General features: G+C 43.0%; 1 pseudogene; it reads left to right on the forward strand.

Moving 5' to 3' along the window:
• The first annotated feature begins 6,066 nt into the window (after nt 1-6,066).
• LOC140487687 (immunoglobulin lambda-1 light chain-like) lies at nt 6,067-9,822 on the forward strand (annotated as a pseudogene).
• The last annotated feature ends 733 nt before the right edge of the window (nt 9,823-10,555 follow it).

The raw sequence follows: 10,555 nt of genomic DNA on the forward strand, positions 1-10,555 counted from the left end.
ATAGCAGTAATGATCGTATGAAATGTCGTGAAAGGCAAGGTGAGTGATCGTCAAGATTTTTAGTCTTCATTATTTTTTCTCTGAAGGGTCACTGAAGGGCGCAGAATGTCTGTTGAGTGCTCTTTAACTGAGCTATAGCGTTCCACTCGGGGGAACAGGCACTCGGCCAGCACAGCATGGTTGTAGGATGGTCTTTTGAGGGGGCAGGATGAAGTTTGTGGTTTTTGCTGGCTTTTCTTTAGAAACTCGGAAGTAAATCCAGGCGTTTAAAACAGATCAGTTCGGTCATTGGTCATCGGTGACCGAGAGGCAACAAATGCCCCGACCCCATTCTCAAAACGCAGCGCTGTCCAATCGGGTTCGGAGCTTTTGCGAACTGAAAGGAAATACCAAGAAGATGCTGATTGGCTGGGGCTTATGAAGGGCTGAAATGGGATTTGTGGCCATGGAATTTCATTGAGGAATTGAGCGGCTTGTTCGTCCAAACCCGGGAGCACCAGCCTGGCTTCAGATCACTTCACCTATAATCGGACCAGTGATTTCATGTGAAGGTTTACCGCAGATATTCCCGCAGAGTTTCTATCATTGTCTAACCGGAAAACAAACAGCAGAGCTTGAACCTACAGCGCGCTCTTTGCTTCAGTATATTCACACAGATGGGGATACTGAAACCACACCGCAGCTGCACTCCCACCAACATCGCCCCCCCGCCACCAACGACATCCCCACCGGATCCCACGGATATTCTACGTCTTCGAATGAAGTTCCATCTGGGTGGGTGGGAAACATTCCTAAATTAGCTCACCTAACAGGGCGAGTTGGCGACTTTTGGAAACTAGCAACCCGTCTCCATCTAGTGTTAGGATGTTTACTTGGACATTTCAAAGCCTTTGACAAGACTCCATAGCGTAGTCTAATTAGTTAAGTAAGATCACATGGGATTCAGGGCGACCTTGCCAATTGGATCCAAAATTGCATTCACAGTAGGACACAGAGAGTGCGAGTGCAGCGTTGTCTCTTCGGCTGGAAGCCTGTTACCAGCGGTGTTCTGCAGGGTTCCGTACTGGATCCACTTTTGTTTGTCATTTATATGAATGAATTGAATGAGGATATCGACTTCTACATATGCTAATGACGCCAGAAGTGGCGGTATAGTGGACAATGAAGAAGGTTACCTAAGACTAAAATAAATTTTGATCAGTTGGGCCAATGGGCTGCGGAGTGGCAGATGGATTTTATTTTTGATAAATGCAAGATATTGCACTTTAATACAATAAGGAAGAAAGTATACAGTTAAAAAGGTCTTAGCTATTGTTGTAGAACAGAGAGACCAGGGAGTCAGGCATATAATTGTTTGAAGTGTGCGCCACATGTAGATCAGTTAAGAACGGATTAGGACACGATTAGGACGTTTGTCTTCAGTATTCAGAGCTTTGAGTAGAGGAGTTGAGACATCATGTTGAAGTTGTAGAATAGGTTGGTGAGGCGTTTTTTGAAGTCCTGTGTCCAGTTCTGATCACCCTGTTATAAATATGATATCATTAAGCTAGAGAGGGTTCAGAAGAGATTTTCCAGGACGTTGCCAGGCTGCAGAGACTGGGACTTTTCTCACTGGAGCGTAGGAGGGTGAGGGGCGACCTTATAGCGGTTTATAAAATCACAAGGGGTATAGCAAAGGTGAATAGCATATGATTTTCTTCCCCGCGGTGAGGAATTTCAAGACACAGGGCATATTTTAAAGGTGAGCGGAGAAATATTTTAAAAAGACATGAGGAGCAACGTTTTTGCACAGAGTGAGGCTCATGTGTGGACTGAACTTCCAAGGGAAGTGGTGGATGGGGGAACATTTAAAAGACATTTGGATAAGTAAGCAAATAGAAAATGTTTGGAAGTGTATGGGCTAAACGTGGGCAGGTGGAACGAGTTTAGTTCGGGATTACATTCGGAATGGATTATTTGCGCCAAAGAATCTGTTATCGTGATGTATGACGCAGTGACTCTGTGTACAAGGAGGACGTCATGAGCTGAAAATGGAAATCACGTATGAACAAAAAAATTAGTTATATCTAATAATTATAAATGTAATTCTCTGAGCAGTCCGCAGGGTCAATGGGGATATCAATTGGTGACGGCAGTAATTCAGCAGTGGCAACTGCTTAGTGTCTACAATGGAAAGTTGTTCCTGCAGCAGAACCGTGGGTTTTCCACAAACGTGATATCGAACTGTTTTGAAGGAAGAAGAAAGACATCGTGAAATGCAGCAGCAGGGGGCGCATGTGAGGGCAGAGATGGCTGTGTGGTAATACTTGTGTTCACCTCAAAAGTGCAGTTTGAAGAAGGGAGAGTCTGTGATCATTGAAACCCTGCACCACCCCCCCCCCCCCCCCGACCCACTCCCACCCCCACGCTATCTCCATGACTTCGTCATTTTGAGAAAGGTGTCCGTTAAGCTCATATCATGGGTTCAGTAGAAGAGGGTTCGTCGCAGCTGTCCATAACAGACAAGGAAACCCCCTGCAAATTTAGAAGTACACGTTTCACGTTATTCACCAACACATAGGACACGTCAGATATATACTAAAAAAATAGAGTGACGGGTGCACACTTTCCACTAATGAGACAATGATAACCTACCTGCAGAAAGTGACAGATGCTTTGGGGAAATTTTAATTTGTCCCAAAACGAGTTAAATATCTTGAGGGTAGAACTTGATCGCAGGTCTTTTCAACACTGCTGTGATGAAGGTTGTCTTGAAGCAGAATGTTGCATTCAGCCGAGACAAACACAAGTGTTTGTGTCTACTCTGCCAGCCAATTTAGAATGCGTTCATTTATATGAGACAGTCGCTGAATTGACAGCGGCTGCAACTTAGTCCCGCAGCAACCCAGCGCCGAATTATCTGCAGGGGCAGGTCATGGATACGAGAAAGATGCAAATATACTTCAGGCGTTTACATCCCTCACATTTGTCCACATTGATCTGATTTAGGATTCAATCAACCCCTCTTTATGAATTTTCAGCCTGTTTGCGTCCTCCGCCGCCTTGTACTCTGCATTCTCATTTGGCTTTGTATTATCAGAAAACTTGGATACGTTATTATTTTCACTTGAATTATGCCATTAATGTGTTGTATAAATCACCGAGGTCCCAGCGTTGAATCAGACCCAAGTAACTTTTTTCCAATCTACGAATATTTACGGAGGACAAAGTTAGAAATCACCTAACACTACGTTCTAGTCCAAAAGATCTATTTGGAAGCACTAGTTTTTTGAGCAGCGCTACGAAAGCTGGTGCTTCCAAATAAACCTGTTGGACTAGAACCTGGTGTTGTGTGATATTTAACTTTGTCCACCCGAGGCCAACATCGGCTCCTCCACACCATATTTAGGGAGGGCCGCCGAGAGAAGGGTTGCAAAATTAACCTGTTTATGCCTGGCTGGATTTCGTTTTGAATCAATAAATCGAAGTGGAAGAGTTTCACATCAGGCCCATGTATTCATCGAGCCAACTGCTGCAAGGATCGGTAGGGTAGTGAAAAACCGTTTCAGGTGTTTGGGCTATTATGAGAATATCCTCAAGCACTCCCTTGAGCGCGGAGCTAAGATCGTTGTCATGTTTCGCAACAGCTTTACCTGAGTTATAATCTCAGATCTTGATGAGAAAGGAAGAACCGATAGAGGTATAAGATCATCCTGCTGTGTGCACTGGGCCAAAGGTTAAGTGACGCTAGTATAGGAGACAAATAAGTCAAACCTCAAATTTTGACGTAGTAGTTTAGCCAATATCGAACGGTTTTGAAGGAAGAAGAGAGACATCATGATATGGAGCAGCAGGGGGCGCATGTGAGGGCAGCGATGGCTGTGTGGTAATACTTGTGCTCACCTCAAAAGTGCAGTTTGAAGAAGGGAGAGTCTGTGATCATTGAAACACTGCTCCCCCCCTCCCCACCCCCACGCCATCTCCATGACTTCGTCATTTTGAGAAAGGTGTCCATGAAGCTCATGGGTTCAGTAGAAGAGGGTTCGTCGCAGCTGTCCATAACAGACAAGGATACCCCCGTAACAGAAGGAAGCCCGTGTAAATAATCACAACTTGAAAACTCAGAAAATGCTTCGTATATGAAATTGTGCTATACTGTCAAGTGAAGTTCCTTCCAATAAATTCAAATGCTACTAAAACGCGCTGTTTCCTGAAATCTCACCCAGTTTCACAAAACTATTGGAAAAAAGCACATTTTACTTCTTACATTATCTTTTTTTCTACAGAAAACGGCTCTAGAACATTTCTAGAAGTATTTAGAACAATATATCTTGAATGAAACATAAAAAGATTTGATTGCAAAATACTTGCATCTTAGGTCCAACTAGTTTAACCTTCAAAATAAAAACAGGAGAATCCTGGGAACACAGGCATTGCAGATTTCTGTGGAAAGAAAGTGGCAATCTCTTCCGGGTGCGTTATTTCATCAGAAATTGAAGAACAGTTTCACATGAATTGCCAAACTTGCATAGTGAAATTGAATAAAGGTATATCCCCAACTGAAGAAACTTTTAATCGGTATCAATAACAGATGTTAATCTCAGCAAAAGGGGGGCAACCGTTGGCGAAGAAGCGAAAGCAGAGTTAGTAACGATGTGAATTTAACTCTATACTCATTCACAGGCTCTTTTTGGACCCATGGACCATTAGCCCACCATCTGCTGCGTTACTGACCTATCACCTCTTCAATCACCAATCCAAAGGTTTGTTCTTACCGTCCTGGCTGTGTGAGACATTATTGGGATTTCATTAATAATTCAATCTGCAATGGAAATCGCGTGTTGGCCAAAACACCCGCACTTGGGTTTCCCAATTCTATTGGACGCCGGAGACCGTTCTTCAACCCCATTTGTTACCTTTCCGCCCAATTTCTTTTCACAACCTGGTTTGGTGCCATGACTGACCAATGGAGAATCAATGGAACATAGAGATGGGATTAGACCATTCAGCCCCTCTACCCTGTTCCGCAATTTAATGAGATATGGTTGATCAGTGGGCCTGCGTCATATCCCTGACTTTGGAGGGTACCCCTTAAGACATTTGAAGTGTCAAAGAAGCTAAGTTATTTTTTTTATATAAGCAAAAAATGCTGCGAATGCTGAAAATCATAAACAAAACAGACAGCGTTGGAGAAACACAGCAGGTCTGGCAGCGTCTGTGGAGAAAAGAAAAGTGACGTTTCACGATCTTTGGAACTGAAGATCTTTGGATGTTGAAATTCGGAGAATAAGCAGAAGATTCTGGCAATATCAGTTCAGGAAGTACTGTGAGTATAACTGTCCTTCCCAGTGACCAATTATTCTGCGTTGTGGCGTCGGAGCCATTGCTGGGAGGACTGGAGCCCATCACTTTACCCGGAACACTGTGACATTTGGGTGTTGGGTAGATGTGTCAAAGAAGCTAAGTTATATTTTTTTAAATAAGCAAAAAATGCTGCGAATGCTGAAAATCATAAACAAAACAGACAGCGTTGGAGAAACACAGCAGGTCTGGCAGCGTCTGTGGAGAAAAGAAAAGTGACGTTTCACGATCTTTGGAACTGAAGAAGTCGCTGGACTCAAAATGTTACATCTGTTTCTGACATCTTTTATTGTGCTCGTTTCGAGGACTCAAGTCAATTTTAGCAATATAGAACACACAGAATACACGTTGGGAGCGGGTTAAGGCTTTTGGCAAGTTGAGCTACTATAGAAAGGTCACGAAATGAAACATGGATCCAATTTCTCGCTCTATGATATTTCCTGCACTGATATAGACATGTATTTTCTGTTTAATCTTGGAATTTCCGCAACCGCTGCATTTTGGTTTTCTATTACTCTTCGTGTATTTGCTGTTCGCTGAAGGGATTTTGAGATTGTCTTTAGGTTTCAGAGACTGATTGGGTGAGATGAAATTATTAATTTGCATACCAGCAAAGGGCGACACCTTCTTGGTGTCCGGTCTTATTAAAAGAGTGAACCTTTCAGGTACTGAATCCAACTGGTTAAACAGCTCTCAATGCAACTCAGCCTGGTTAAACCTTTCACCATGTCTGACTGGGCACGTTTTACTGTTGTTTTCTGTTTCTGTGTTGCAGGTGAATGTTCTCACATTTAGATTTACTGTGAAATCTATTTTGTGCAGATTGTTTGGGGTGACCTTTCCAATGCGTATATATTCAATAGTTTCAATAATTGATCAAAGTACACAGCACTAAGATTTCTAATGCTTTTTTTCCCCTCCAGTTTCGAGCGTAGAGATTGCGGTAAACCAACCGCTTTCAAAATCGACTTCCCCCTGGGGGACCGTCCAGATTAGTTGCACTCCGTCTGGTGCCTCCTTAGGAAGCGCCACCATTGATTGGTATCAGCAGAAACCTGGAAATGCTCCTGGGTATCTGCTTAAACACTGGGCTGGTAGCCTCAGGTGTTCCAGATCGGTTTTCGGGCTCTGTCTCCGGCAACGCAGGAATATTAAGTATCAGCAGAGTTGAATCGAGAGACGCCGGGGACTATTACTGCGCCATATGGAATACCACGTTTACTTCTCGGCACAGGCACGAAGCTGATTGTGGGCAGTGAGTAAAAGCCCTCTTCCTAAAGAATTTAAAATTTGATTCAGTTTAAGAGCAAAGTACTATATGTGACTATTTTCTATTTAGCAACAGATGTAACATCCTGTTCACAATGGAATATAATTTCATTCCAAATTATCTGGAACTGCCCTATTAACTATTTAAGAACTGAGTCTCTCAGGTTTGTAAAGGTCTTCTGCTGAATGAGCCCAGGGTTTGTTCTGTGTTGTGCTGCTTAACCGCAGCCTCAATAACAACTGACGCCAGAGTCTCTGTGTCAGAGGACGGGGACAGGTCCAAGTGACAAAAACAGAAATTGCTCGAGAAAGTCAGCAGGTCTGGCGTTACCTGTGGAGTGAAAACTGAGTTGACGTTTCGAGTCCGGTCACTCTTCATCAGAACTTGAAGTAAACTCTGCTTTCTCTCCACAGATGCTGCCAGACTTGCTGAGTTTCTCCAGAAATTTCTGGGTTTTATTTGGCTGTAGATGCCCACAATCTATATTCCTTGTTATTTTAATTATATATTTCGGACTCTTTACATTTGTCGCCGATCGTCGCCGGGGAACACAATGAGTGGATCCATGGGCAGTGAGGAGATTGAGCTCAATAATGGTTTTTTTTCCTGTCTCTCTAACATTCTATCAAAAAGACGTAGTAGCGATTTTCACGCGAAAATGATGGTGCCCAGCGCCAGGTGCTTGAATAGATACGAGAAAAGTAACCCCACGTAAACCGCCTTTTCAGAACACGAAGGGTATTGAAAAGTCAAAAATGGTGGTAACTTGAGCCTTAGTAAAGACAGAACCGCGGACAGTAGAAATCTGAAACAGAAACAGAAATTGTTGGAGAATACCAGCAGATCTGGCAGCATCTTCGGAGATGTCCAGTGACACTTGTTCAGAATTGGTATCTTTCGCCTTTAGTCTTTTGGGTTCTCGGCTCCCTTAGCGTTCTTAGCTGCGACGAGAGTTGCATAGAATTTCGCAGTATTGAGCTACAACGGAAGTTCAGTCCGAATGCTGATTGAAACTGAGCGCAGAGAGTGAAGTGGAAGGGACGGGGAAGCTCTTCGTTTATTGTGCATTGGCTCATTGCGGTGCATCCAACGGAAAACTGACATCTCAAAATGATCCACAAAGAAGCACGAATGCTTCTCTGAAGAAGCGTATGCGAGATTGCAATAAAATCGGCGCATATAGTGGTCTTAATTGTAATCAACAAAATCTGGTGGAGCTCTGAATCAGTACACGGTCTTGTTAGAATTAACATAAGTGTGAGCATGGAGTTAGGAGCGCGATCACTTCATTTTATTGCACTCTGATTATTGATGTCAGATAGTCCAGTGTAATGAGAATGTGCACTACAGACAGAGATTTCCTGTTCTTTCAGTTGTGGGAATCTGACATTAGTTGTTGGTTATTTCGATGTCAATAACGAGTGAAGGCCAAATCCGAATCAAAACAATTATGTGCGGCATTAGTGGAGTTAGGAATATTTAAGTGACTGAAATAACAGACATAACTTCTCACAATATCTCTGCGAGGTAATCCTTGCTCGTAGAGACTTAGACATATACATTTCCCATTCAAGCAGCACGAGTGAGTATTGGTGAGATTTTGGACTTGGTAGCAGAGTAAGACAGCTGCCAATGGGCGGGCAGCCTGTTTATACTTGTCTGTTCGCATTTCGGCTGACGTTATGACTTCTCATGCATCCTATTGTTTCACAGTATGTGTGCGCGGAAGGGGGTGGAGAGATGGTTAAAAGCAGCTATAGTGAATTAACGGCGATACAGTCCCAGGACAGGGTGGGGTATGCTTTGGAGGACAACTTTCAGGTGGTGGTACCCCCAAGCATGTTATCCATTTCCTTCCAGGTAGCAGAGATTTCGGAGTTAGAAGGTATATTTCTCAGAGCCTTGGCGAGTCGGTGCAGTGCATTTGTACATGGTATCATCTTTAATCTGGTGTATGGGGTGCCAGTTAACTGGATTGCTTTGTCTGGGATGATGCCGAGTTTGGAGAGTACGGTGGAAACTGTATTTGAATGACCGATCAGGCTTGGGGAAAACAGGAAATGCGTTTTTCGTTGCAGGTTTCCTGCCACTGCCCTGCTCTTGTAGCCATTTTAAACACCTGACTGGATAATGATAACTATCAAATATTGACAGTGGAGATATAATGCGATAAAAATGTCATTGAATATCAAGAAGAAGTGAGAGTTGACTATTAGTCAACCGTTTTACATTAGCAATAGTTGATCGCACCACTTGTAATAAAACTGATAACAATTTCTCCACGATAGCAGATCAAAACAACTTTAACATATGTTCATGTTTTCATATTATCAATACTATTTGTAATTGTGGCGGGCACCTGGGTATCTCATTGTAGAACCATGGCAGCTACATGACTTGCCATCAGCAGCAATACTAAGGTGCTCCTTATGTTTTTCAAGGGATACCGTTACAAAGTAGAACAGACGTATTTTCTCTGTAATACTGGTTTAGTGGTGCTGGAAGAGCACAGTAGTTCAGGCAGCATCGCTGCTCGTTGGATGCTGCCTGAACTGCTGTGCTCTTCCAGCACCACTAATCCAGTATTTGGTTTTCAGCATCTGCAGTCATTGTTTTTACCATATTTTCTCTGTAAACTTAGTCAGACGCATTGAAACACTCCAGCCCACCATTGACTGCCAAAATTTAATTTCGTCACACCGAAACCAAACCGGTCTCCGATTCAATCCTTTTCGGATTAAATAGTACTTTAAAATGCACGCAAAACTGAGTAAACTAATCATTGTATTCCATGACTGATATAATTTAAATCGTATTATCTTGGAAGAAATCTCCTTTTCGAAAAATTCAGTCCCTTAAATCAAATGAACCTAATTTATTTTAAACAGGTCCGCGGGAACCATCAGTTTCCCTCCTTCCGCCTTCATCAGTTCAAATCACGGAAAAGAACACAGCGACCCTGGTGTGTTTGGTGAGCGGTTTTAACCCGGGCGCTGTGGAGATTGAGTGGACGGTAGATGGCAGTGTCAAGGGAGAACGGTGTAGAGACTAGTCGAGTCCAGCAGGAGACGGACAACACGTTCAGTGTGAGCGGCTAGCTGAACTTGTCAGCCTCAGAGTGGAACTCACACGAGTGTTACTCCTGTGGGGTCAAACATGAGACTCGGAGAACTGCGTTTCAGACATGTATCTCGAGATCGAGCTGTATGTGATTTCGGAAACTGCACTTGTCTCAATTGAGAAAGCTTGTTTATTCCTGTTCATACCTCCCATGTAACAATACGGTCGAAATTATTTGCATTCCGGTTAAGTTTTAAAAAGTGCTCATCGCGGGGGAAACGTCCGTAAAAGAAACTGGTTTTTACAACCTCGCCGTGTTAACCGAAATGCCAATGATTATTAGTTTGCATCTATACATCTGAATAAAAGACAGGAACAATGTGATTGTGTCTTAAGTATTTAACCATTCTGAATCTATCCCAATACCGCAGCTCAATAAAACAATTGATCGAACGTCAAATCCAGCATTCATTTCGGCGTCTTTCATTTCTGTCAAAATGAGTCAAATCTATTGCGATGTCAGTACTTTTCGACCCCCGGAAGTAAATCGTGCAAAGTGCTCAACGGTCTGAAGAAACATAATGTTCCGCATGGTCCAAAAGAGTACCTGTCATAAGGTGATTGCGACTGTGTGTAGCTATATTTGCGTAGATTTTAAAAAAAGAGACGTCTTATATTTCTCATAGGGTACAATGCCTGAGAATGTTAGCATTCAATAAAGGAGCACGAAGCAATTGGGAAACGAGAGGAAAGCGCTGGAGAGTAATTTTGCAAAGCATGAGGTATTGAATAAACAGACTTAACGGCTCTAAATGTAAATAAGTTAAGAAAGAATAGTGAAAGTGAAGGTGCGCATGTTGGGCAAAGAAGGCAAAGAAGGTAAAA

This window comes from Chiloscyllium punctatum, chromosome 17 (assembly GCF_047496795.1).
Source record: "Chiloscyllium punctatum isolate Juve2018m chromosome 17, sChiPun1.3, whole genome shotgun sequence".
Classification (NCBI taxonomy): domain Eukaryota; kingdom Metazoa; phylum Chordata; class Chondrichthyes; order Orectolobiformes; family Hemiscylliidae; genus Chiloscyllium; species Chiloscyllium punctatum.